This window comes from Pelodiscus sinensis, chromosome 25 (genome assembly GCF_052426305.1).
Source record: "Pelodiscus sinensis isolate ZL-2025 chromosome 25, ASM5242630v1, whole genome shotgun sequence".
In the NCBI taxonomy this organism is placed as follows: Eukaryota; Metazoa; Chordata; order Testudines; family Trionychidae; genus Pelodiscus; species Pelodiscus sinensis.
In genome coordinates, this window is record NC_143076.1 from 7,681,746 (window position 1) to 7,705,692 (window position 23,947).

General features: G+C 51.5%; 1 protein-coding gene and 1 long non-coding RNA gene across 2 annotated transcripts in view; one reads left to right on the forward strand and one right to left on the reverse strand.

Moving 5' to 3' along the window:
* The window catches only part of LOC102451467 (neurotrimin), a 740,339-nt gene that overhangs the window by 603,745 nt on the left and 112,647 nt on the right, over positions 1 to 23,947 (reverse strand). The window lies entirely within an intron of this gene.
* LOC142820527 (uncharacterized) lies at positions 10,243 to 16,650 on the forward strand. The gene is made up of 3 exons (XR_012897750.2): positions 10,243 to 10,381; positions 11,174 to 11,406; positions 15,721 to 16,650. It is a non-coding gene; the product is annotated as an uncharacterized LOC142820527 (long non-coding RNA).

The following is a 23,947-nucleotide window of genomic DNA, read 5'->3' on the forward strand; positions in this document are numbered from 1 at the left end:
CGATCCCGGAGGAGGGAATTTGCCAGACCAGGGGAGGTCTTGCCCTCAGCCCTCTGCCCCTCTCTGCCACCAGGCTCATTCCTTCCCAAATGGGCTGCCTTGCTGACAGTCCCCAGCCCCGGCCCTGCTCCAGCCTCAGCTGAGCTGTCCTGCCCTGGACCCTCTGCCGGCTGGGCTGCTGTGGCCCTAGCCCCAATTCTGGGTGGCAGGCAGCTCTGGCCCCCCTCCTGCCCAGGCTGCAGTGGCCGCGGCTCTGCTACTGCAGCCCCAGTTCTAATGCCAGGCTGCTGCAGCCCTGGTCGGGCTGTCCCTACCGGGTTGCCATGGCCCCAGCCCCACACCACCCAAGCAACTTGCGGCCCAGCCCATGGCCCCGCTACCAGGCAGCACACAGCCCCTGGTGGGTTGTACTGCCCTAGCCGGGTTGCCTTTGCTGGGCTGCACCAGCCCCACCGCTGATCAGGCTGCCGAGGCCTCGGTTGGGTTGTTGTGGCTCTGTCCCCACTACTACCAGCTCTGCCGGGCTCCCAGCTGCTGGCCTTCCTGCCCCGGGGCTCTCTCGTCCAAAAACATCCATGGTCCTTCCAGGCCACGGCTGTTGCCCAAACCAGAGAGTCCCAGTTAAGGGAGGTGCAACCTGTAATAAGCAAGACATGTCCCGGGACAGACGGCATGCAGTCAAGTGTTCCAAAGTAGCCTCTGCCTCTTCATTCTTCCACAGATATGCAATCGTTTAAATTAACTGATTGACCAAATGCCTGAAGGGGAGCCAAGGTTTAACTGACCATTGCATAGGTTCACAGAGACACAAGGATGTTCCTAGACAAAACAAAGTAAGGAAACTTTCTGCAAGAGCCTGGGTATTTGGGAGAAATGTTCATATTAAATCATCAAACACTGGGAACAAAACTGGACACTTGACCTGAACTGGTCAAAAAGTGGAATTTCTGTCCTGGGAGAAATTCTGAAATTTCAGATTTTGGTTTCATCATCCTGAATCAAGGAAGAAAAGTTGCAGCCTTGGAATTTTTCACAAAATGAAATATTACGGAAATATTTTATTTTCATTTGATCTTTCTGACCTTAATATGAGATTATATAAAACAGCATAAAAGCCAAAATGAAACACTTCACTAATTTTCCATGAACATTTTACAAAAAATTGATAGGTTTCTGCAAAACACGGTGAGTTGACATTTTCTACTGGAAAGTTTTCAATGAGCTCTACCATTTCCTCCTTCTCATGGCAGAAGAATAAGGGGACATTCAGTGGAATTGAAAGATGGCCTCTTTAAAATAGATACAAGGAGATCCCTTTTTCACAACTCTTAATTAACCTCCCTGCCACTAGGTATCATTGAGAGCAAGGGCTTAGCAGGATTCAAAAAAGGATTAGACATTTATATGACTAATGAGAACAACCGTGGTTACATTACACAGGATTTAAAAAAAAAAAGAATGGCTATAAATTCCCATGCTTCAGGGCATTTGCCAGTCACTAATGGCCTGGGGTCAGGAAGAAACTTCTCCTATGTGATGGTTATTTTATAATCATTCATAATTGGGTTTCTTGTGCTTTCCTTTGTTTCTTCTGCTCACCATCGATGGAGAGAAGAAACGGGACTAGATGGATCACAGATCTGATCCAATCTGGCCGTTCCTCTGTCCCTAAACTAGTTCAATGGCAGAAATAACTCAAAAATAAAGAGACAAAAATCGAGTGTTTCTGTGACAGGGTCACTGTAAGTGTTGAGCTGAGTTGTCTCTTTTAATGAGGGTTTACACTCTCCTTACATTTCTATGGCCATGGGATGCCAGCCTATTGTCTGTGTTATGACTCTGAGTTCAATTGCAAGAGAAGGTTCTCTGGAGACAGAGCACCACTGATCTGCGCTCACAACCCATCTCAAATGGCTGACACTTGAACAATCACCACACAAGTGATCAACTACATTATAAAACAGCCAGGCTAATGCATCGACTCAACACCCACTTACAGGTTTCAATCCAGAGCCTGTTGAGGTCTATGGGAAGACCGTCTGCTGAGTTCAGTGGGTTTTTGAGCAAATCCTCATTGTGATGTCCATAAAAAAAAAACAGACTTTATATAGTTTAAAGATGACTTGCTGCACCGGACAAGGTATTAGCCTTTTTGGAGTGTTGTGTGAGACTGTGCAAGTGTGGCGGTGCGTCGGAGTTCTCTGGCCTCCTGCACCCCCGTAGTGGCACGAGCAGACTCCACCAGCCAGTAGAATAGAGGGAGTTTATTGCTTCTCCAGGATACAGCACAGCATAGATGTAATCTGGTTCCAGGGCAGGCCTAGGATGCCTCAGCCCCCCTTGAGATGGGGGAGACTGGGCCCCTAAATCCCAGCCCCTTTCTTAGGCTGCTTCCTCCATGATACCAGACAGAAACTAAAACCACTCTCTTCCAGCCCTGCCCCCAGCCAGAGGCTGGCCTCCCCTCCTTCCTTTGTTTCTCTCTCTGGGAGGTAACTGGTCGGACAGGTTGGGAGATCCTTGCCTAGTGACTCATCCCCTGCCCTGCTGGGCCATGCTACAGACAGCAGCCAGTGGGGGTCACCCACAGCCCCAGCATAGCAACCAGCAAGGTACCAACACTACGTCACAGCAAGTCATTCAGGCCTGTCTACAGTATAGATACTACACTGGCACAGCAATACCACTGCAGCTGTTGCTTCATAGTGACAGAAAGGGGGGTTCCATCAGTGTAGGTAACCTGCCTATCCAAGAGGCTGTAGCTAGATCTTCTCTGAACCTTGTCCCAGCTACACCAGTGTGGGGAGGGGGCAGAACTGGCAGAGCAAGGTCACCTAGGGGTGTCGATTTTCCACACTTCTGAGTACTGAAGCTGTGTCAAGCTCACTTTTAAGGCAGTCCAGGTTGGAGATTCTTTGTGGTTCCGTTCCTGGTCTGTAACATGGGGACAATGGCACCGCCCTACTGCATAAGGGTGTAGGTGGGATAACGAAGAGATCACATGCTACCATGCTAACACGAGGAGATCACATGCTTCCATGCTACCACAGAGAGATCACATGCTACCATGATCAGAAGAGAGAGAGACAGAATCCAGAATTTATTAATGACCTGGATGAGGGGATGGGTTTCACCCTCAGCAAGTTTGAGAATGACGCTAAGCTAAGGGGAGAGGTAGACACGCTGGAGGGCAGGGACAGGGTCCAGAGTGACCTAGACAAATTGGAGGTTTGGGCCAAAAGAAATCTGATGAGGTTTAACAAGGACAAGTGCAGAGTCCTGTTCTTGGGACGGAAGAATCCCAAGCATTGTTACAGGCTGTGGACCAAATGGCTAAATAGCATTTTGGCAGAAAAGGACCTGGGGGTTACAGTGGATGAGAAGCTGGATATGAGTCAGCAGGGTGCCCTTGTAGACAAGAAGGCTGACAACATATTAGGGTGCATCAGGAGGAGCATTGCCAGCAGATCTAGAGAAGTGATTATTCCCCTTTATTCAGCTCTGGGGAGGCCACATCTGGGCTGTGTCTACATTGGCACCCTTTTCCGGAAAAGGGATGCTAATGAGACCAGTCCGAATTGCAAATGCCGCGGGGGATTTAAATATCCCCCACGGCATTTGCATGAACATGGCTGCCGCTTTTTTCCAGCTCGGGGCTTTGCCGGAGAAAAGCGCCAGTCTAGACGGGATCTTTCGGAAAATAAAGCCTTTTCCGGAAGATCCCTTATTCCTCTCAAAATCAGGAATAAGGGATCTTCCAGAAAAGGCTTTATTTTCCGAAAGATCCCGTCTAGACTGGCGCTTTTCTCTGGCAAAGCCCCGAGCCGGAAAAAAGCGGCAGCCATGTTCATGCAAATGCCATGGGGGATATTTAAATCCCCCGCGGCATTTGCAATACTGAAGTGTCTCATTAGCATCCCTTTTCCAGAAAAGGGTGCCAATGTAGACACAGCCCTGGAGTATTGTGTCCAGTTCTGGGACCCCCCACTATAGAAAGGATGTGGACGCATTGGAGAGGGTCCAGGGGAGGGTAACCAAAATGATTCGGGGGCTGGAGCACATGATCTATGAGGGGAGGCTGAGGGATCTGGGTTTGTTCAGTCCGCTGAAGAGAAGAGTGAGGGGGGATTTGATAGCAGCCTTCAACTCCCTGAAAGGGGGTTCCAGAGAGGATGGAGAGAGGCTGTTCTCAGTGGGGGCAGATGGCAGAACAAGGAGCAATGGGCTCAAGTTGCCATGGGGAAGGTCTAGGTTAGATATGAGGAAAACTATTTCCCTAGGATGGTGGGGAAGCACTGGGATGGGTTCCCTAGGCAGGGAGTGGAATCTCCATCCCTAGAGGTTTTTAAGTTCTGGCTTGACCAATCCCTGGCTGAGTTGATTTAGTCAGGGTTGGTCCTGCTTTGGGTAGGGGGCTGGACTCGATGACTCCTGAGGTTTCTTCCAGCCCTGGGAATCTGTGATTCTCTCTATTCTTATGAATTCCAAAAGGAAGCAATTAATCCATTATTATGCTGAAATGGAGTGGCCACACTTGAGAGAGCGGATGGGTAATTTTCACTTATAGGCACTTCCTGGGGCAGGGACGCCACCTTCAAGCATCCCGAGAAGTGAACTGGCCTTGGGCACTGGGAAATAAACAATGTGGGCATCAAGGTTATGATGTGCTCCAAATGAAGCACGTGCCTGCTTAATAGCTAGCAGTGTCAGAGGACACTCGTCAGCGCACTGCAGTATAACGGGTGCCAACCAGGACACCTTAGTCATACGGAAACTCATTTTAGCATCTGCTGTTCGAATGAGATGCAGTAGGGGAAAACGACTGACTGGCTCTGCATGTGCAGTATGAGCATTAGGAAAGCTCTGTCGAGATCTTTTTACCTCTATGAATTTTGGCTTTTTTCAGTAAAAACCAATGGAAAGAAATGGCACCAGGCAGATACAACTTGAGTAGACCTTTTATAAAGAGGACATTTCGAAGATGCATGTCACTTAATGGCTAGTGACAAAGGACTGCACAGAGAGAAGGGTGACTAGCTCTAAATGGAGCCAAGAACATTAGGCATTCTCCTAGGATCAATTTGACTGGAGAATAAGTCTTGTTCTTTAAGTCTGAATTCGATGAGTGCTGGATAGGGTTTAAATAAGAGATAATCGACCACATTTATTGTTACTAATTTGTTCTCCTGATAGGATGACAAGATAGCAAGGGTGAAAAATCAGGACAGGGTGGGAGGTACTAAACAATTATATAAGAAAAATACCCCTCGTTTTGGGACTGTCCATATAAAATCAGAACATCCAATCCCTCCATCTCTGGTGTCCAAATGAATCCTAGGCTATTTTAACAGGGATGTCTGTCTAAGAAGTGGAAAGAGACTCATGAATTCAGTTCAAATCCAAATGGCCCCCGAGGTTAGAGACCCAGAGGGACCTCCAGAATCAGACCCGCTGGCCTTTAGACACGGCCACAACATTTACTGATTGCTTATTACAAAGTTCTTCATCAACTAAATCACTCTCCATTCACTATTGACTGGGCTAGATTTTCACCTCGCGGTGAACACATCTGGGTTTCATGCGTGATCTCCAAAGTCATCAAGTCCTTCCAAGTTTATCTGCTGCAATGCCCCCCTCCAGCGGCTTACCAGAGCATGGAGCCTGCATTCTCCATATCAAGGCCACCAGCAACCAGATGCATTGAAATCACTCTTCCCGCATGATCGACCAACCTTGAAATTCAGTCTAGCTACCTCTCTGGAAAGTGCTAAGTCTGGGGGAGAAGGGGGTGTGAGAGGCATAAAGACAGCCACCGAATGACACAACCAATTTCTCCTTCATCAGTCACTAGCTGAGAGCGGAGGCTACAAAAGGCCCAAGTCCGGTGGAACCGGACGGATAATTCACAAGAATAACTTTGCTGAATGCATTTAGCTTCTTTTCTGCTCACAGAGGATTGGCAGACGTTGCGTTTCCTCAGATGTATAGAAATGTACAGCTCGCCCTATGGGTTACACCCGAGGTCCATCTACGTCTACGACAAGTATGAGATGCAGGTATAAGAACCTCACAGTAAATTTGTGACTCAGCTTTATTCATTTTTTAAAATTTATTTCTGGATCAATGTGCGCAGATATTCCATGTATAAACGGTATATTGCTTAGCTCGGGCGGGTCAGCTATGCTAAGTCGCTTGGTAAAACTGCTGGCCTCTGGTTGGAGAAGCACACATGCTTACACGGGCACATGGGACTGAAATTTGCTTTCCAGGGCTGATGCGAAAAGGGAACAGCACTTCCTCATCTCTCGTGGACTCCAGTGACTAGCATTTCACTGTGCCGGGTCTGCTGAGAGTGTTCCTGCAGGTAATAGCTGATTAGCCGAATGCTCATGGGAAACAAACACAAACAGGCCAGGGTTAATTTGGTCACACTTAGTATGACAGGTCCATTTATGTGCAGTTTATAAAGTGTTAATAAAGGCCTAATGGTGCTTTTAATAAATGGCTGATCAATGCCAACAGCTTGCTGCAGAACCCGACGGATCAATCAGGTTACTTGGAATCCAGGCGTGTACGGATCTCTTAACCGTCTGGATTTTCAGCTCAAGCTCTAGTGACTGGTGTGTTCCCTCTGGAAGCTCCTTGTTCAGCCCCTGCTATGTCAGCCGAATTGGTGGCTATCGCAGCGGTGGGGCCTTGTCTAGTATTTGAGCTCCTGTGGGTATCAGACGCTTGGCATGAGGAAGGAGGGTACTCCTATGGTTAGGGCACTAAATTGGGACTTAGGAAACCTGGTTTCAATTCCCTGCTTTGCACAGTCTTCTTGAGTGACCTTAGGCAAGTCATTTAGCCTCCTTATGCCTGAGTTCCCCAGCTGTACTGGGGGAAGAACAGCCCTGCCCTGTCACTGAAGGGGTAAATACGGGAATGATTACTAGGTGTTCACATACTATATAATCAGATCCTATCAAAGAACCTGCAATAGATAAGATCATGCAGACTACTACTATCTGTAATATGCCTATAACATCAATTAATAACCAATTAACCTTTTATAACAGAACACAGAACACTGATTGGTCAGGATTGGTGGCTATAAATAAACTTTATGGGACTGCAGGAAACTTGGCCACACCCATGCTAAGTGGACATCCAGCTCACTAAAGTCATACCGGACCACGGAGGTTGCCGGTCGGACCAGAGAGTGCCGGGTTGGGGAGGTTCGTCCTGTACTTTATTATAAAGTGGTGCCACAAATTCATTGAGAAAGCGAAGTGACGATGTGTTAACGTTTTTTCAAACCATTATTTGATCAGATATATCCACAAGAGAAAGGGGTAAGAAGGTGAAAGGTGTTGATCGAGGGGCTGGCTGGCTCCTATTCCCGGCGGAGGAGAATTTATCTCCTTTCTTCCAAAAAAAAAAGGATTTAAAAACAAAGAAATGGGGGGCAGGGGAAATCCAAGTAATTCCTTCAAATCCTTTTTGTCATTTCCATACCGTCCTTAAACATCTGACAAGCCAAATCGACCATGCACAGCGCAGAGGGAATTTCAGAGCCAGGGCTATAACTCTAAGTTCATTAACTGTGAATTATTTCAGCCAGCCTCAATTTTCACGAGCGGAATTATACATTCCTAAAATAATGTCCCTGACACATGCAGAAAATCGGCTTTACGGCTCTCACCTTGAACTCCATCAGAACTCCTACCTCATCTGTTACCCTTTCTCCAAATAGAAGACTCAACAAAGCACAGCAGTTTCACCTTTAATTATGCCAGGTATTTAAGGGCTAATGTTCATAGAAGAGGAGTATACGAGGCAATAAATGGCTTTTGCTGGTGATTAAATGCCCAAGCAGAGCTGAGGCATTTGATAAGCACAAAAGCCGTTTGCTTGATTATATTCCTAGTGCCATGAACTCGACTCCTATTACACAACCAGGCAAAGAATATTCAACAAGCCACGGAGAGAGAAAACAACTAAAAATGGGTTTTCTAGCTTTTCATGGGGCTTTGGAAGTTTAGCACTACCCACACATTACAACTAATGTTTCCTGCAATCTTTTCCATCCATGTGCACATTTTTCCCATCCACATGCGGAATAAATTTTATGTGCACCAAGGCATGTGCAAATGTGCACCACCAACAGACAGAAAACCTAGCGGTGGGCACCCTGCTCTTCAGCTGGGCAGCATTTGACTCTCTCCTGAGCAGCTGCACAAGCGCACTCAGCATGCTGCAGATTCAATCCCTGGCTGAAAACACAGAATGTCTGTTCTTATTCAGCACCTGATGGGGAAGATGCCCTGGCTGTGTGGAATATAGGTCATTGGGAGATTTCGAGAAAGAATATCCCTGGAAATGAGGCGCGTTGGGGCATGTCTACACTAGGAAATTATTTTGAAATAGTAACTCCCGAAATAAGTATTTCGAACTAGTGTGTCCACACTAGAGGGAAGGCTCGAAATTAGTCCGAGGACGGCTCCCTTCATGTGGACGCGCTACTTCAACTCAGAGCCCCAGGAAGCACTGGGGAGTCATTACTGTGAATGACTCTGGGGAGTCGTTACTTTGAAAGAGCAGCAGTGGAGTGTCCGCACTGCGGCGATTTCAAAATAAGCGTCATTGCTTGTGCAAAGCAAGAGTTATTATTGCGAAATAACAGGCTTGGTCGTGTGGACACTCCGCCTGTTATTTCAAAATGAAGGGAGTTATTTCGCAATAACTGGACATGGCGCGGCAGGGTTAGCTCCTGGTGGGTCCCCATCGGTGGGTACCAGTGATCAGAGCTCCCGTTGGCCGTGGATCACCGTTCCTAGCCAATGGGAACTGCAGGAAGTGGTGTTCTGGTCCGTGCTGCTTCCCACCACTCCCATTGGCTGGGAATGGCAATCTGCGGCCAATGGGAGCTGCGATCGCCCGTACCTGCAGCTGTGCGGGTAAATATAGCAGCTATGGCCCACCAGCGGCTAACCCTGGCAAACTGCCTCCCTGGTATTGCCCACCCTTGCTCTCGTCTATCTGTGTGTGTGCTATTGCAGGCAGGGAGTGTCTCTTACTCTGTGTCAGAACAGCACCCAGCACACCCAGACTAACCAAGACCTGTTCAGCAATAATAAGCATGAGTGCGAGATACACATTTTTTTTCAGATGATAAATTGTATTAGGTGTCATGAACTCACTACCGGCCGTACCCCCGGCTTTCTTCCACTAGGAGCGGTTTCTTTGCTCAGCAAGCTGGGAGAAGATCCACAAGGAAGCAAGTCTTTTCTTCTGGTCCCCGTGGTTTCCCCAGAAGCTTGCTGCTCACTGAAAACACCCTGCCCATCCCACTTCCACTTGTAGATTTAGAAATGTGGCGTCTTTCAGCTTTTACTTACCTGCGGGCAACACAAACACATCCCCCCTTCCTGTTCTCTGGGCAAAGCATTTCATAATACCCGTCACTGGAAACGGGCGTCTGTTCATTTGACGCCTAGGTGTGTCCTTTACAGAACTAAAGCGGGGTGATGAGAGAGAAGGCAGGCAGACCCGTGGTTAAACCTTGGCTCTGAGACTCCGGAGAGCTGGGTTCCAGTCCCAGTTCTACCAGGGATGTTCCAGAGAAAGCCAATGGGATCATTCCATGGGGTTTGGATGGGGCCCTATTCTGGGACTCAGCTGTCCCTCTCGACAAGGACTCGTGTGTCTATTTCGTTTGTGAACTCTGCGGCGCAGGGTTTGCCTGGTATGATGTGTATGTACCAGGGCCTAGCGCCTTGACTGGTGCTGCTATCGTGCAGATAATGACCATGACTGATAGATGGGCAGAGAACGCCAGAGAAGCCCAGTGACGGGGCAGCAAAGGGGGCAAGTGCCCTGGGGGCCAGCAGTTCAAAAGGGCCCAGGACTCCCAGAGCCGGGCTGAGGGGGGTACTAGACACAGCCCCACCCCTCCTGCCCCTGCTGGAGGCAGAGCTGGTCCCTTGCCCAGGAGGGCGGTGAGTCTGTTGGCCCTGCTGAACACAGAGTGAGAGGATGGGCAGAGCGAGTGCCAAGCCCTGCAGACATCTTTAAGATGAGGAGGCCCTGATCTAGCCCCCAAAAATGCCAACTGCAGTGTATCGCTCTGCAGGCTAGTGCATGAAAACGCCCAGAGACTGAGCCGCACCACCCCCAGCATGGACCGGGGAGCTGTTTGTTTACTAACGGTCCAAAGAGCACGGCACCAGCTGCCAGGCAGCCTCTGCCAGCGACTGCCCTGCGCACTAATCCCATCCTCCTGGCTTATGGCGGCTAGGTTAGAGATAGATCAATCCCACGCCACGACTGCATGCAAAATGGATGGCTTTGGCACTCCCATCAGTGCTGCCTGAGGAGCCCAGGAGTGAAGGAGAAGGTGTGTGTGTGTGTGTGTGTGTGTGTGTGTGTGTGTGTGTGAAGGAAAAGGGGTGTGTGCGTAGGAGAAGGTGTGCGTGTGTATGTGTATGTATGTGTGTGTGTGTGAAGGAAAAGAGGAGTGTGCGTACGAGGTGTGCCTGTATGTGTGTGTGTGTGTGTGTGTGTGTGTGAAGGAAAAGAGGAGTGTGCATACGAGAAGGTGTGTGTGTGTGTGTGTGTGTGTGTGTGTGTGTGTGAAGGAAAAGGGGTGTGTGCGTAGGAGAAGGTGTGTGTGTGTGTGTGAGAAGGAGAAGGTTGTGTGCATAAGAGAAAGTGTGTGTGTGTGTATGTATGTTTGTATATGTGTGTGTGTGTGAAGGAGAAGGGGTAGGGGGCTCATTCCAAAGGCTGGGAGTCTGGGAGCTGAAACAAGACAAATTCAGACCAGAAAAAGGCAGAATTTTTGTCAACAGTGAGTGCAACTAAGCACTGGAGCAACTTAGCAAGATTGGCCATTTTCAAATCAGGATTGGCTGCCCCCCCCCAAGAGCTGCCCTAGTTCCGACAGGACGCGGGGAAGCCCCATGGCTTTTGTTCTAGGGGAGGCAGGTGACATGCTCACACTGGTTGCTTCGATCCCTGCAATCTGGGACTGAGTCTTTGGGTTGGCGCTGAGGTTCTCCGGAACACCCCGCTTGGCACTGGCGCACACCGCGCCTTCCGCTAGCCTCACCTGCTCGGCTTCAGGGGTTTATTGGAATTTATCAGCTGGCTCCTGCCCAGTCCCACTAGCTCTGCCCTGCTATCTCAGGCCAGCGTTTGTGAGAACGCCCAGCCAGACCAGCAGCATTTCCATGGCCGTGCTGCAGCCCAGAGCAAGTGCCACGGTGCACACCCGTGCAGCCTGTCCTGTAAGCACCAGCAATGTTCCCGGGACTGCAAGAGCCAGGCATGGAACAGAGGCCAGGAAACACAGGGGCTTCCAGCCAGGAAGGTCCTTGGCCAGAGGATGCTGCTGGTCGGAGGGATCCTTGCATCCTTGGGGTGAGTTAATGCTGGAACAGCTTGGTGTTGGAGCACACGGCACGTCAGAGAGACAGGGCCTGCTAGAATGACAGCCGTGCGCATCCCAATACAGCCGCTTCCAAGAGCAGCCCCGAGGGGACAGACTATCCACATCACGCTTTCGGGGGGAGGCTGTGGGTGAGCGGGGGGAGTCCGGGAGGAGGAGGGGAAAGGCCAAGGGGGGCTCCCCACTCCCCAGTAGTAGGCAGAGAACACGGCTACCAGTGCTCCCTGGCCGAGGTGCCGTGTCTGGGGCGGAACGGACCGAGCCACCTCTGGCGCTATGAGGAGCGGGAAGAAAGGAGAGGTCGGAGGGGCTTGCCAGGGGAGAGAGCGCAAAGAGCAGCCTGGTCATGTTTGCTCTGCCTCGCCATACCCCAGTGTGGCTGCCACCCGTCAGAGCCCCCCAGTGTGTCCCTCCCATGGCAGCCATGTCGCACTCCGGGGAGCTGCCATGTGATCTTGGGGAAGGGATTGGCACCCAGGACACCAGGCCCTGCTCTACCGGGAGGGAGAGAGGGGGGTGCAAGGGAGCCAGCCAGGAACGTGGCATGAGCAACAGGCTGGAGGCGATCCAGCCGCCGGGCCACGGCAGGTGGCAGCAGCACAGAGCCATGGTGAGAGCAGCCGCACCCCAGTGACTAGCAATGGGGGAGGGGGTGTAAGCTAACACCTCTCTGTACAAGCCTCCCTTGGGCCTAAAGGGCTATTAGCCCCCTCTGGAGGCTTCCCTGGGGCAAGAAGATAAGTCCCACCAAGGCAGCGGGCCACAGACGCCCACCGAAGTGCCCCAAAGACGGCAGCGCAGAAGGGCTCCCCACGAAGACTCAACGCAGACGATGAGGCTTGCCCAATGATTATGAGGTGACTGAGCCACCCCCGGGGGCTCCATACTGCGATGCAGAGGGCCCCCGATGTCAGCACCAGGCTCACTGACGCGGCCCCATCAGGTGCATTGCACGGGGCCCTGACAGTCACTGCAACGTGTGCTTTGGCTTCCCAAAGAAAGCACATAAGCTTCCCTGCAGAGACCTCCACGTGACCTCTCCTTCCAGTCTGGGACATGTCCCATGGCTCCTTCCCCTCCCCCACACACCCCTCATCTCCAGGGAGCAGATGGGGACGATTTATAGGCCTGTCCCAGTGACACCATCTCGGTCACGGCCTCCTGGCCGTTGTACAAAATCCCATTTGCCGGCGTAGTAGAACCTACTAGCACTCCTGCGGGAGGGATAACCCAGGCCCTCCCCGCAAAATCCGAGCTGCAAGCTCCAGCCTCATCGGCTTTATGGGCCTCTCCCACAGATGCCGATCCAACCCACCGATATAAAGCCGAGCTGGGAGCATCCTGGGCCATTCGGCCCCACAGCTCTTTGAAAACGACATGCTGAAGCGACCACTCCAGCCCGCCAGGCCTACGCGCAAGACACAAGTGACTCGTGCTTTGTCTGCGTCAGCCCCGCCTCGTTGGGAGTTAGGGATCTCTCTGGGTGCTACACTCGAAATCGGAACGCACAGCTGATGCATGTGTTCCGTGGAGGGCGGCGCTCTCTGTCACACACTCACATCCTAATCTTGTCCACACGGGGAAAGAACAGCTCTCCCAGCGCACCCACACACAAGGTCACTTAGAAACGAGGCATTTCCAATCTGGGGTACAGAGCACTGGGGGTAGAATATCAGCCCAGTGTTGGAAAGGCCGTGAGAACTGGGCAGCTGCTTTTTTATAATTATGATGCCCCCACAAACATAGACATGCATTAAGTCAACTCGCTGCAGAAAAGAAAGACGTTTGCTAAAAATGACTCCTGTCTAGATTAGCACAGACATCCCCCAGCACGAGGCTGTTAGCAGGGATTGAATGTAGGACATTTACCTCCATAAGGCAAGTCTCCTCCTAGTGAGCTGAAGAAATAGCTCCTGTTGCAGACAGCATTAGCAAGCTGTTATCCTCTGCAAGGACCAGCCACCAGACAGGGGCAAAACACACTAGATCTGTCAACCTGGGTATGTCTAGACTACATGGCTCCGTCGACGGAGCCATGTAGATGAATTTACTAGACACGGGAAAATGAAGCAGCGATTTAAATAGTCGCCACTTCATTTACATCAAAACGGCCGCCGCGCTGTGCCGATCAGCTGTTTGGTGGTGCAGTGGGGCAGCTTGGACGCTCCACGGTCGACAATGGAAGCCTTTGTCAACTGCTCTGGTAAACCTCATTCCATGAGGCATAATAGAGCGGTCGACAAAGTCTTCCATTGTCGATCGCGGAGCGTCTAGACTGCCCCGTTGTGCCGCCACACAGCTGATCGGCAAAGGCCGGCGGCCATTTTGATGTAAATGAAGAGGCGATTATTTAAACCGCCGCTTCATTTTCCTATATCTAGTAAACTCATCTACATGGCTCCATCAATGGAGCCATGTAGTCTAGACATACCCCCTGTTACAAAGATTAGCCGGTTAGTTTTCAAAACACCCCTCTGAGATAGTTATAGCACCCCGATTTGGCAGATGGGAAAAGAGAGGCACAGAGATTTAGTTAGCTGAAGTCAGAATTTGGGAGAGCCTGCCGGCAAATCTTCAGATCCTGCCTTGTTACCCTCCATGCATACACATGTATGCACACACATTCTCTCTCCAATCACACTGTCCCGTCACAAGACACCTAGCCATTCTGCAAGGCCTGGATACTTGTCCTGTTTTCTCCTATTTCCCCTTGGCCCTATTTCTGTCTCTGCCACACTTACTTTTTCTCCCTCTACCACATTTACCCTTCATCCCCCAACTTTCTCCCCAATGTCCTTTAGGCAACTTTTGCAGTCTGCTTGCTCTCCTCAACCTCTGGCATGGCACAGAGCTCCAGCGAAGTGGGGAGGGAATATCTCCTACCCATTCAGGTGCTTTCTGCTCCTATAACATCATCATGGAGATAGGACGCCAAGAACTTCCCCGCAACGCGCACCTAATGGGTGTGAATGCTCATCCTCACCGACATGCATGCACTGACTGGCCCGGGTAGATGCTGCTGGCGTGCACTAAAGGTTCCCAAATGAGCTTTCAAACAGTCCTATGTGGACACATAGTGGTCAGCAATCTGATGAGGCTCAACAAGGACAACTGCAGAGTCCTGCACTTGGGATGGTAGAATCCTGAGCATTGGTACAGGCTGGGGACCAACTGGCTAAGCAGCAGTTCTGCAGAAAGGGACCTGGGGATTCCAGTGGGTGAGAAGCTGGATATGAGTCAACAATATGCCCTTGTAGCCAAGCAGGCTAATGGCATATTAGGTTGCATTAGAAGGAGCATTGCCAGCAGATCTAGAGAAGTGGTTATTCCCTTTTATTCGTCACTGGTGAGGCCACATCTGGAGTATTGCGTTCTGTTCTGGGGCCCGCACTACAGAAAGGTATGGACTCACTGGAGAGGGTCCAGCAGAGGGCAGTGAAAACGATGAGGGGCTTGGAGCACATGATCTATGAGGAGAGGCTGAGGGAGTTGGGTCTGTTTAGTCTGCAGAAGAGAAGAGTGGGGGGGGAGGGGGGATTTGAGAGCAGCCTGCAACTTCCTGAAGGGAGGTTCCAAAGAGGATGGAGAGAGGCTGTTCTCAGTGGTGACAGATGGCAGGACAAGGAGCAATGTTTTCAAATTACAGTTGGAGAGGTCTAGGTTGGATATTTGGGAAAACTATTTCCCTAGGAGGGGGGGAAGCCCTGGGCTGGGTTCCCTAGGGAAGAGGGGTGGAGTCTCCAACCCTAGAGGTTTTTAAGTCCCGGCTTGACCAAGCCCTGGCTAGGATGACTGAGTTGGGGTTGGTCCTGCTTTGGGCAGGGGGCTGGACTCAGTGTCCTCCTGAGGTCTCATCCAGGCTGAGGGGGTCTATGATTCGCCCGCACCATGTAGACAAGCCGATAGAGCAGGGTGAAATTTTTCAGTGCAAGACGCAGATTTGACAATGCCAGAAAGTTTCACAAATTCACATTGAGTCCCTCAAATTGTTTCACTCAAAAAACTAACAAACAAAACCCCTTTCAAAGCAGAAAGAAAAATCTGAAAAAAACCCCAAAATGTTGAGAGGTTTTGGTTCAAAATGTTTCATTTCAAACATTCTGTCCATTTTATTAAACACAAACCAACAAAATCTCAAACAAAGCTATTGAACAATGGCCAGTGTCAAAATCAAATGCGTCATTTCATCTGAAACCATTTTGGGGGATTGTTTTTTATTTTTTGGACTCACTGAAAAAAAAAAACCAGTTTGGGTTTGACCTGAAAAAAACACTTTTTTTTTCCAGAATTGCCAGCAAATGGAAATATCCAACCAACCAGCCAGTTATTCACACACGTCTAACGATCAACAGCAAATGAAACACACGGAGAGAGAGAGCACAGTTAAATCTGACAGCGAGAGGTCTGGCCAATGCTACCAGCTTATGCATAGCAAAATCAGCCCTCATTGAACGGGCTGATTCCCCGCAGTAGCTGCATGGTCTGGAACTGGCATGTGGGCTTCTCCGGTTGCTGACCGTTCTGAGCAGTCCCCGTGTCCCGTTCCCTGCCTGCTGCAGGAACCCGCAGGGAAGTGCTTAGCCAGGGGCGCTCCAGAGACAGTAGCTTTGGAGAAGGAGCCCAGAGGCACTTCTATGTCCCTCTGGGCTTGCAGAGTGCCATCCAGCAAAAAAGCGGGGGTGGAATCAATAAATAATGGCAGGTCGCTTGCTCAGCATGGCTGTAAATACTTCATGAGCTCCCAGAGATTTACCCCCCCGCTGCTCTTGCGCTAACGAGCCCATGGAGAACGGGGACTGCTCCCTGGGAGATACAGGCAGCGCCAGGCTGGGCTGCAGAGATGGGTTCGATCCAGAGACCCCTGCTGGACCAATGGCAGAGGCAGACTGGCCCCTGGGACACAGCAAAGAGCTGATCGAATGCATCTAGTCCGGTATCCCACCCCCAGGGGCAGCCGGCACCAGCTACACCAGACAAACATGAAAGGATCCTTGAACGGGGCAATTATGGATCAGTCAGCCCCTTCTGTGACAGGCTGGCTTATGCCCTCCAGCGGAACAGCAGAAGATGCTTTGACATCAGAACTGGCCTGGGCCTTATTAGCTAACATTTGTACAGTGCTCGAGATGTTTCCGGCATTCCTGGCTTTGTCTTCCTCACACGTATCCTCAGTGTGATTGGGGCTTTGCAGGCACACAAATAAACCAGCACCCTGGTGCCCCATTCCTCTGCAGTCTAATGTAAACAGTTAACGCAAGGAGGAAAGATGGGGGCGTTGCAAAGGGGGATAAGGTGGGGGAAAGTTAAAGCTACTGGGAGGCGAGTAATGTAGGATGGTGTCTTGAGAGCTGTCTGGTGGTAACCGTATATACTCAAACATAAGCCCCTTCGCTCATAAGCTGACCCCTCAAACTTAAAGAAAAAAAACTGTTAAAAAGTCATTGAGCTGTTTATAAGCCGACTCCAGTGTACAGACTTCCAGTCCCAACTTGTCAGCGTCAGCACGGGATGAGGGACATGCTGGCTGCAGGCGCGGGGCCTTTCAGCTCCCATTGGCTGCTGCTCTTAGCCAATGGGAGCTGCGTGCTCCATGCAGGAGACCAGCACATCCTTCAGCCCATGCTGCTTCCCGTGGCTCCTATTGGCTGGGAGCTCAGCGGCTCCGTACCTGCAGCCACCACTAGGATCACAGTGGCAGGTGGGCAGGGCAGACTGGCTGAGCTGCATGCAGCCAAGGTGGCAGACAGTGGGCAGGGGCCCATTAGCCAATGGGAGCCATGGGAAGTTTGCCGACCCTTCCCCCCAAAATGGAAAAAAGTCGGCTTCTGAACTAGTATATCTGGTAATTCTCGGCGCTTTGTGGCACTGGGGAAACAGAGGAGTAGCTGAGCAGAGAGATGTGCCAGGTCAGCTGGAGGGTGGGGGTGGAGGAGGTGGCAGTCACAGCAGGGTTTCCTGGATACAGAGAACAGCGTGAAAGAACCGAGGAGGGAATTCACCGGTTCCAAGACCAGATGGGACCGTTGTAACCCTCTGGCTTTCTAACCTTTTGAACCCATCGCTCTTCTCTGCACCCACACCAGCTTATTGACAGCCCTTTTGGACAGTGGACATAAGAACTGGACACAGAGAACTCTGTCGGCAGAGGCATGTAGATTTGTTTGTTCAGCAAAGGCAAATGAAGCCGCGATTTAAATGATCACGGCTTCATTTACATTTACATGGCTGCTGCGCTGAGCCGACAAACAGCTGATCAGCTGTTTGTCGGCTCGCGCGCTAGTCTGGACGTTCCCCCTGTCGACATCAAAGCCCTTTGTCGGCAGCCCCGGTATTCCTCATCCCACGAGGAATACCGGGGCTGCCCACAAAGGGCTTTGATGTCGACAGGGGGAACGTCCAGACTAGCGCGAGAGCCGACAAACAGCTGATCAGCTGTTTGTCGGCTCAGCGCAGCAGCCATGTAAATGTAAATGAAGCCGCGATCATTTAAATCGCGGCTTCATTTGCCTTTGCTGATCTGTCTAATCTACATGCCTCTGCCACAGCCAGTGTTCCAGCAGCGGTCACACTGGAGCTAAACAGAGAGGGGGAATTGCCTCTCTGCTTCTACCGGCATTCCCCAGTTACATGTATCCCAGCATCTCATTCATCCTTCGGCCACAACATCACAGCACTAGTTCATGTTCAGCTGCTTATCCAACAAAACCCCCGAAACCTTTTCCCAGAGTCTCTGGTTCCCACAATAGATTCCCTCATCCTAGATGTAAACAGCTTCACTTAGCCATATTAAAACACACACTGTTTGCTTAGACCACATGATCCAGATCTCCCTGTATCACAGACCTATCCTCTTCATTATTCCCCACTCCTCCACTTGTCTCAGGTCTACACTAGGGAGTTATTTTACAATAACCCCGCTTATTTTGAAATAACAAGTGGCGCATCCACAAGACCAAGCCCGTTTTTTCAAAATAAGGGGCCAGTAATTTTGAAATCTGTATTCGGGGAATAAGGCTTATTTCGATATAGTTATTTCAAAATAGCGGTAGTGTGGACACGCCACTGCTGCTATTTCGAAATAACTACTCCCTTGGATTATTCAAAGTAATTACTCCTTAGTGTTTCCTGGGGCTGTAAGCCAAGGTGGCATGTCCACAATAAAGGAGCTGGCCTCTGACTAATTTCAAAGTTCCCCCATAGTGGGGACACGTGATCTCGATTTTGCTATTTCGGGAGTTATTATTTTGAATTTGGTTCTTTCGAAATAATTCCCTAGTGCAGACATGGCCTTCTCGTGTCATCTCTGAACATCATCAGTGACAATTTGATGTTTGCTTCCAGGTCGTTAATAACATTAAATAGTGAAGGAGCAAGAACCAATCCCCGAGGGGACCCACTGATGTGCTGGTGTGGTGATGAATCCTTGCTTAAAGTTACAAGGTAGAACCTTTTAGTTAGCCAGCTTCTACTCCACGTGATGTGCGCCGGGCGCATTCGATGTCAGTCTAGGTTTTTTAAACAAAACGTCCTGAGGTGCCAAGTCGAACCCCGTCCAGAAGTCGAAGTGTACGACATCGACAACATCACAGGGCCGGCAGAGTAGGGGATGGGGAGTGAGAGAAAGGCAGGCGCAGAACCATGGGCAGCCGTGAAGGTGGGACGAAGGCTCAGGGTTGCTGAGGAGAATGCCTGGCGCATGGGATTGAGGTGGCCGGTGGGTGAGGAAGCTGGTAAGGAAGAACTAACCCAGAGCTCACCCTGAGCTCTAGAACACGACTTCCAGGCTAGTTCCTAAGGGTTCGCTAGCCAAGTTCCATCACTTCTCTCTTCCATAGGGCAAAGGTGAATTGACCTGGCCAGACATGGGTAGGCCTGCGAGGGGGACAGACCGTGGGGAGACCCTCACAGATTTCCTCTGCTTGCTGTTGCCGTCTCTCTCGGCACCAACTGGCTGTGACCCGATCCAGCGGTTGAAGAAGGTGCTGACCACAGACTGAGCTCCACTCTTCATCTGAACAGCCGAGCTGCCCTGAGGGCAACAAAATCTCCCCCATTCCCAGGGCTGGATTACCCACCGGGCAGACTAAGCACGTGCTTAGGGCACCAGCAAAGCAGGGGCACCAAAAAAAAAAAAAAAGATTTTACGGGATAGTATTGTCATTATTTTGAATTGCCTACGGGCGGCAGCATCACTTTTTCAGTGCTTAGGGCCTCTGAAGGTCTTAACCCGGCCTTGCCCATTCCCATACGTTTCATCTCTGTCCTAAAGCCCCCACCCTGCTGCTAAGGAGGGTTTAGTTTATTGGGGATTTTGTAGGGCTGTTAGGGTCTGGTCTGAGCCCCACACGTCATCCCTAAGCTTCCCATTGTGGCTTGGCTCGAAACCAGCAGTGTACAGGTTTGATCAGGCCCCAGAGCCACCCAACCTCCCCTGCTAGGTCTCTTTATTATGTTCCTTGACATTTTCAAAGGGTTATATTTCCGCCTGTGAGAACCATCAGTCCAGCCGCACACAGTAATATATGGAGTAATAGAGTCTCAGCACAGCAGGTTTAATCTCATATTGCTGAAGCCCCTGGTGTCCTAGCTGAAGTAACTTTGTCATTAGGAATTCCTTTCTCCCGACTGCAAGCTTGTTTTGTTTGGGGTTATTATTTTCCCCCTAAAGAGAAGAGAAACACTCCAGATTGATTTATGACTCTCCCATTTCCTTCTGCACAATGCAAACTGGCAAGCTCCCAGGAGAGAGAGGCCAGAGCTGGCCAGTACAGGAGTGTCTTGCGCACCAGCTACCCCGCCACTGCACTGTTTATCAGTTCCGAACATTAGGGCCTTGGGGGTCCAGCGTGGGGGTAAGATTTGCTATCCAAGGGGGCTGCTAGTGCCTTTGCCAAACCAGATTTACTAGCCATGCTGGAAGGCATGGAAAGATTAATGATGGACTCTGGTAAGTCTAGGGATTCAATGAGAGGGTTGGTTCCGACGGTGGAGGCAGCGGTGGGATACTTGGCACGATGCCTGGGTTGGATGCAGATGAACGAGGCTGCACCTAGGATGGGGGAGAATGCCTGAGTCAGAGCGGAGGTTTCGTGAGTGGGCTGTGCTCTCTGGTAGCCAGGAAGGGAAACAGGTGTGGGACTCGCTGGAGGCATTTTAAGCAGGACCGAGTAAATGGCAAGTAGGAAACAGGCTAGCTCTGGCCAGGAGAGAGCTTGGGTCAGCTGACAGGATTCCATGGCGGATGTGTATGGCATTACGGCTCACTCCTGCATGCACTGGCTTCCTGTACGCCAGCTGGTGTGCAAAGCAGATGAGTGTGAAAATCCCTCGACACACTGCGCGCCTCCCTAGCACCTTGCTGGCCCAGAGTCTGATCAGAGCCTCGCAGGAGGGAGTCTAGGAGTGCTTCTCTGGTGGGGCTGGGCTATTCTGGAGACCCAGGGGCTGTATACTTGTCACAGTGCTAGGCACACAGGCTGCTCTGCTTCAGAGGTCCATTACAAGGGCTGAGGAGAGAGACAGAGGTCTGCCTGCCGGTCCTGCCACCAGCTCTCTACACTCTCAGGCTCCCTCTCCCAATCTCCCCACCCTTCCACCTGCCAGGCATTATTGCCATCACAGCCTCAAATTCCCTGGCCCCTGTTTGAAACAGGCGCTTTGTGTCCAGGGCATGTACCACGCCTGACGCAATAGAGCCGTGATCCATGACTGAGGCTCCTTGGTGCAAATAAAACCCCAACCCCCGAAAGCTGGGGATGAGCATGGCTGCATGTCGGAATCCTGAAGCCCAGATGATCAGAGAATGAGCCAAGCTTTAGGATCAGAAATAGACCCAACCAGGAGAGCCCCCCGCCTTCAAAATCCCCCTGCCCCGGCGAACACCGGGAGAGTCCCGATCCCGGCCCCTCTCGCATCAGCGAGTGCAGATGCTGGCAAGGTTTAATTTTCATTCTGGGATTCTCTTCTCCACTCCGTGTGATGGATTCTTTCCCCAGAACGCTGGCGGCATCCTGACGCCTCTCGCGAGTGCAGGCAGGAAAGGTGCCAGCGCTCTGGGGCTTCATCCAGCCAAGGTGCGTTGACATATTCCAGCTGAAATCTCTGGCTCTCACTCGTGGATGATGCTCCGGCCGCCACTGGAGAGCGAGTCTGCAATGTGGATTCAGTTTGGCGGTTTGCTGGGATGTCTTGGCAACGGCAAGCAAGGAGCTCAGGTGGTCTCTTTGGAGCCCATCTATTTCCAACTGAACAACTAATGGCAAAGGCTCACGGTGCTGCGTCTGGGCCGTGCCCAGGGAGGCAGGCCAGCCTCCGGATTCCCTGTGCGGGCGAGACGTGCTCTGTGACAAAGCCAATGGGACTTTCAGAACCACAGTCCCCGCAACATTGTCCTCCGGCCTGGCACCAGCCTGGCCCTGAAGGGACAGTTGGCCAGTCCTGCCAGGCACAAAGTCTGGGCCTCGTACAGTCCCTCCAGTGCCCGGCAGGTAGGAGCCTAAGGAAGAATCCAATGGAAAGAACTGAAGGACCGCCCTTCCCCCTCTCCTGCCCGTGTCTTCCTCTTCAGAGGCCCCCCCCGCCGCGGCTCCCTGACAGTGCTGCCTTCCTGTGAGTCAGGCTGCCTCGCCTCGGCCCAGAGGCCACGTCGCTGGAATAGGAATGAGGGGGGAACGCTCATGAATATGCAAAGCAGGGCAGGAAGGCAGCCCGCTGGAATTAACATTTTTAATGAAATAATAACACGGGCGAGATGCTCGCTTTCCGGCCATTCCGTGACAGCTGTGGGAGCCCTGATAGTGCGGGGCAGGGGAGGCGGCGGGGAGCGAAGCTGCTCCGGGAGGCTTGCAGAGGGCTCTTGTCGGTTTTAAATCCGCCTCTCCGGCCTGGAACACCTGGGCAGGCAGCTCCCAGCACAGGCCTGGTGGCCCTGCGGCGCCCGCAGCTGCAGAGCAGGGGAAATCCTCTCGGGAGGCCTGTGCATCACTTGGGCTGAAGTGGGACTCAGATGGTGCCTGGGCCATGGGTAGCCCTCCGCACCGGTTGAGCCAGGGTGGGTCTGTCGGACCCCTTCCAGCTCAGACACCTCCTAAGTTGCCCCCCAAGCTACTTGAGGGCCTCACGCAAAGGGGCATCTTTCCACGAGAAGGCCAGCTACTGTGTCACATTATTAGGGCCCATTTCCCAGTAGCAATGGGGACCCACTCCCAGCTCCGTAGAGCGTCTCCCAGGGCACCGCCAACCCTCATGGGCTGAGGACCAACAGCCATGACAGGCCATCTGTAGGACACCACGGCAGCTCCTCTGACCCCACCCTGAAGAAGCTAAGAACCAACGGCCAAGATCTTCAGAGATGTCTAGTGAATTGGGAGAGGGGGAGGTTCTGATTTGGGAGGGACTGAATTGGAGACCCAGATAAAGGTCCTATTTTCAGGAAGTGCTGGGGCTCTGTCCACTGAAATTCAGACCCCCCATAAGGTATTTTGAGTGGGAACCCCCCCTCTCAAATTGAGGCATCTGATTGTCAGCTGTCACTTTTGAAAACCTTGCCCTGTAGGCCAGGTAGCACATAGGATGAACTGGTGCATCACCCCGACCAGCGGTGGAGCACCACAGACCTGTAGTGCTTCTAGACACGCACAAGCCAGTGAAGATGCACTCCTACAGTGCCTGTGCGCACAGGTGAGTGTTGGCAGGCGCTGGGGCTCACAGATGATGTCTGAATGCCAATTTCCAGTAGGCACTTAAATCAGGTTGCAGAGCAGGTGTTTGGGTGGGGGCTGAGGTGAAGCCAAATGGGAATCAGAAGGAGGGTCTAGCCTCCATGTATTTATCCAGCTCTTTTTTGAACCCTGTTATAGTCTTGGCCTTCACAACATCTTCTGGCAAGGAGTTCCACAGGTTGGCGGTGCATTGTTATGGTGTCAGATCCCACAAATCACCAGGAACTGCTGCTTGTGCCTGATGGTTCCACAGACAGCATGACTAGCCCCTGGTTCCTCAGACTGGGCCCCCAGCCCATGTATCAGACAGGCCAGGGTGTCTTCCATGTCCAGTCTCTCCCTCCTAACAGCTGCTGCATCCCACATCTGAAAAGGATCCCTCAGAATGGAAGACCAATCATTTTGCTATTGATTAGAAAGACTGGAGAATTCAATTAGCAAGAGTCCCGGGTGTGCTGTGGGGCTGGCGGCGGGAGCAGAGACCAGGGATACAGCAGGATGTGTAGAGATGTGGCTGCCAAAAGATATTGACCCTGCATAATAATAAAAAATGAATGGTAATCTAATGGCACCTGGAGTCCCCAGCTGCAGCCAGGGTCCCGGGCTGAATCTACGAACGGGCTCAGCACTGGAACGTACAACATCACCCTCAGGATTGATCGTGGACACTGACTGTCTGCTCAAGGATCACCGGTTTCTCCTTGCCCCTTGCACCCTGCTCTCTTCCCGACCCGCTCTGCTTCCTCGTCTGTTTCTCCGCGAGGGCTTGATTGCAGCCACAGAAAGGCTGTGT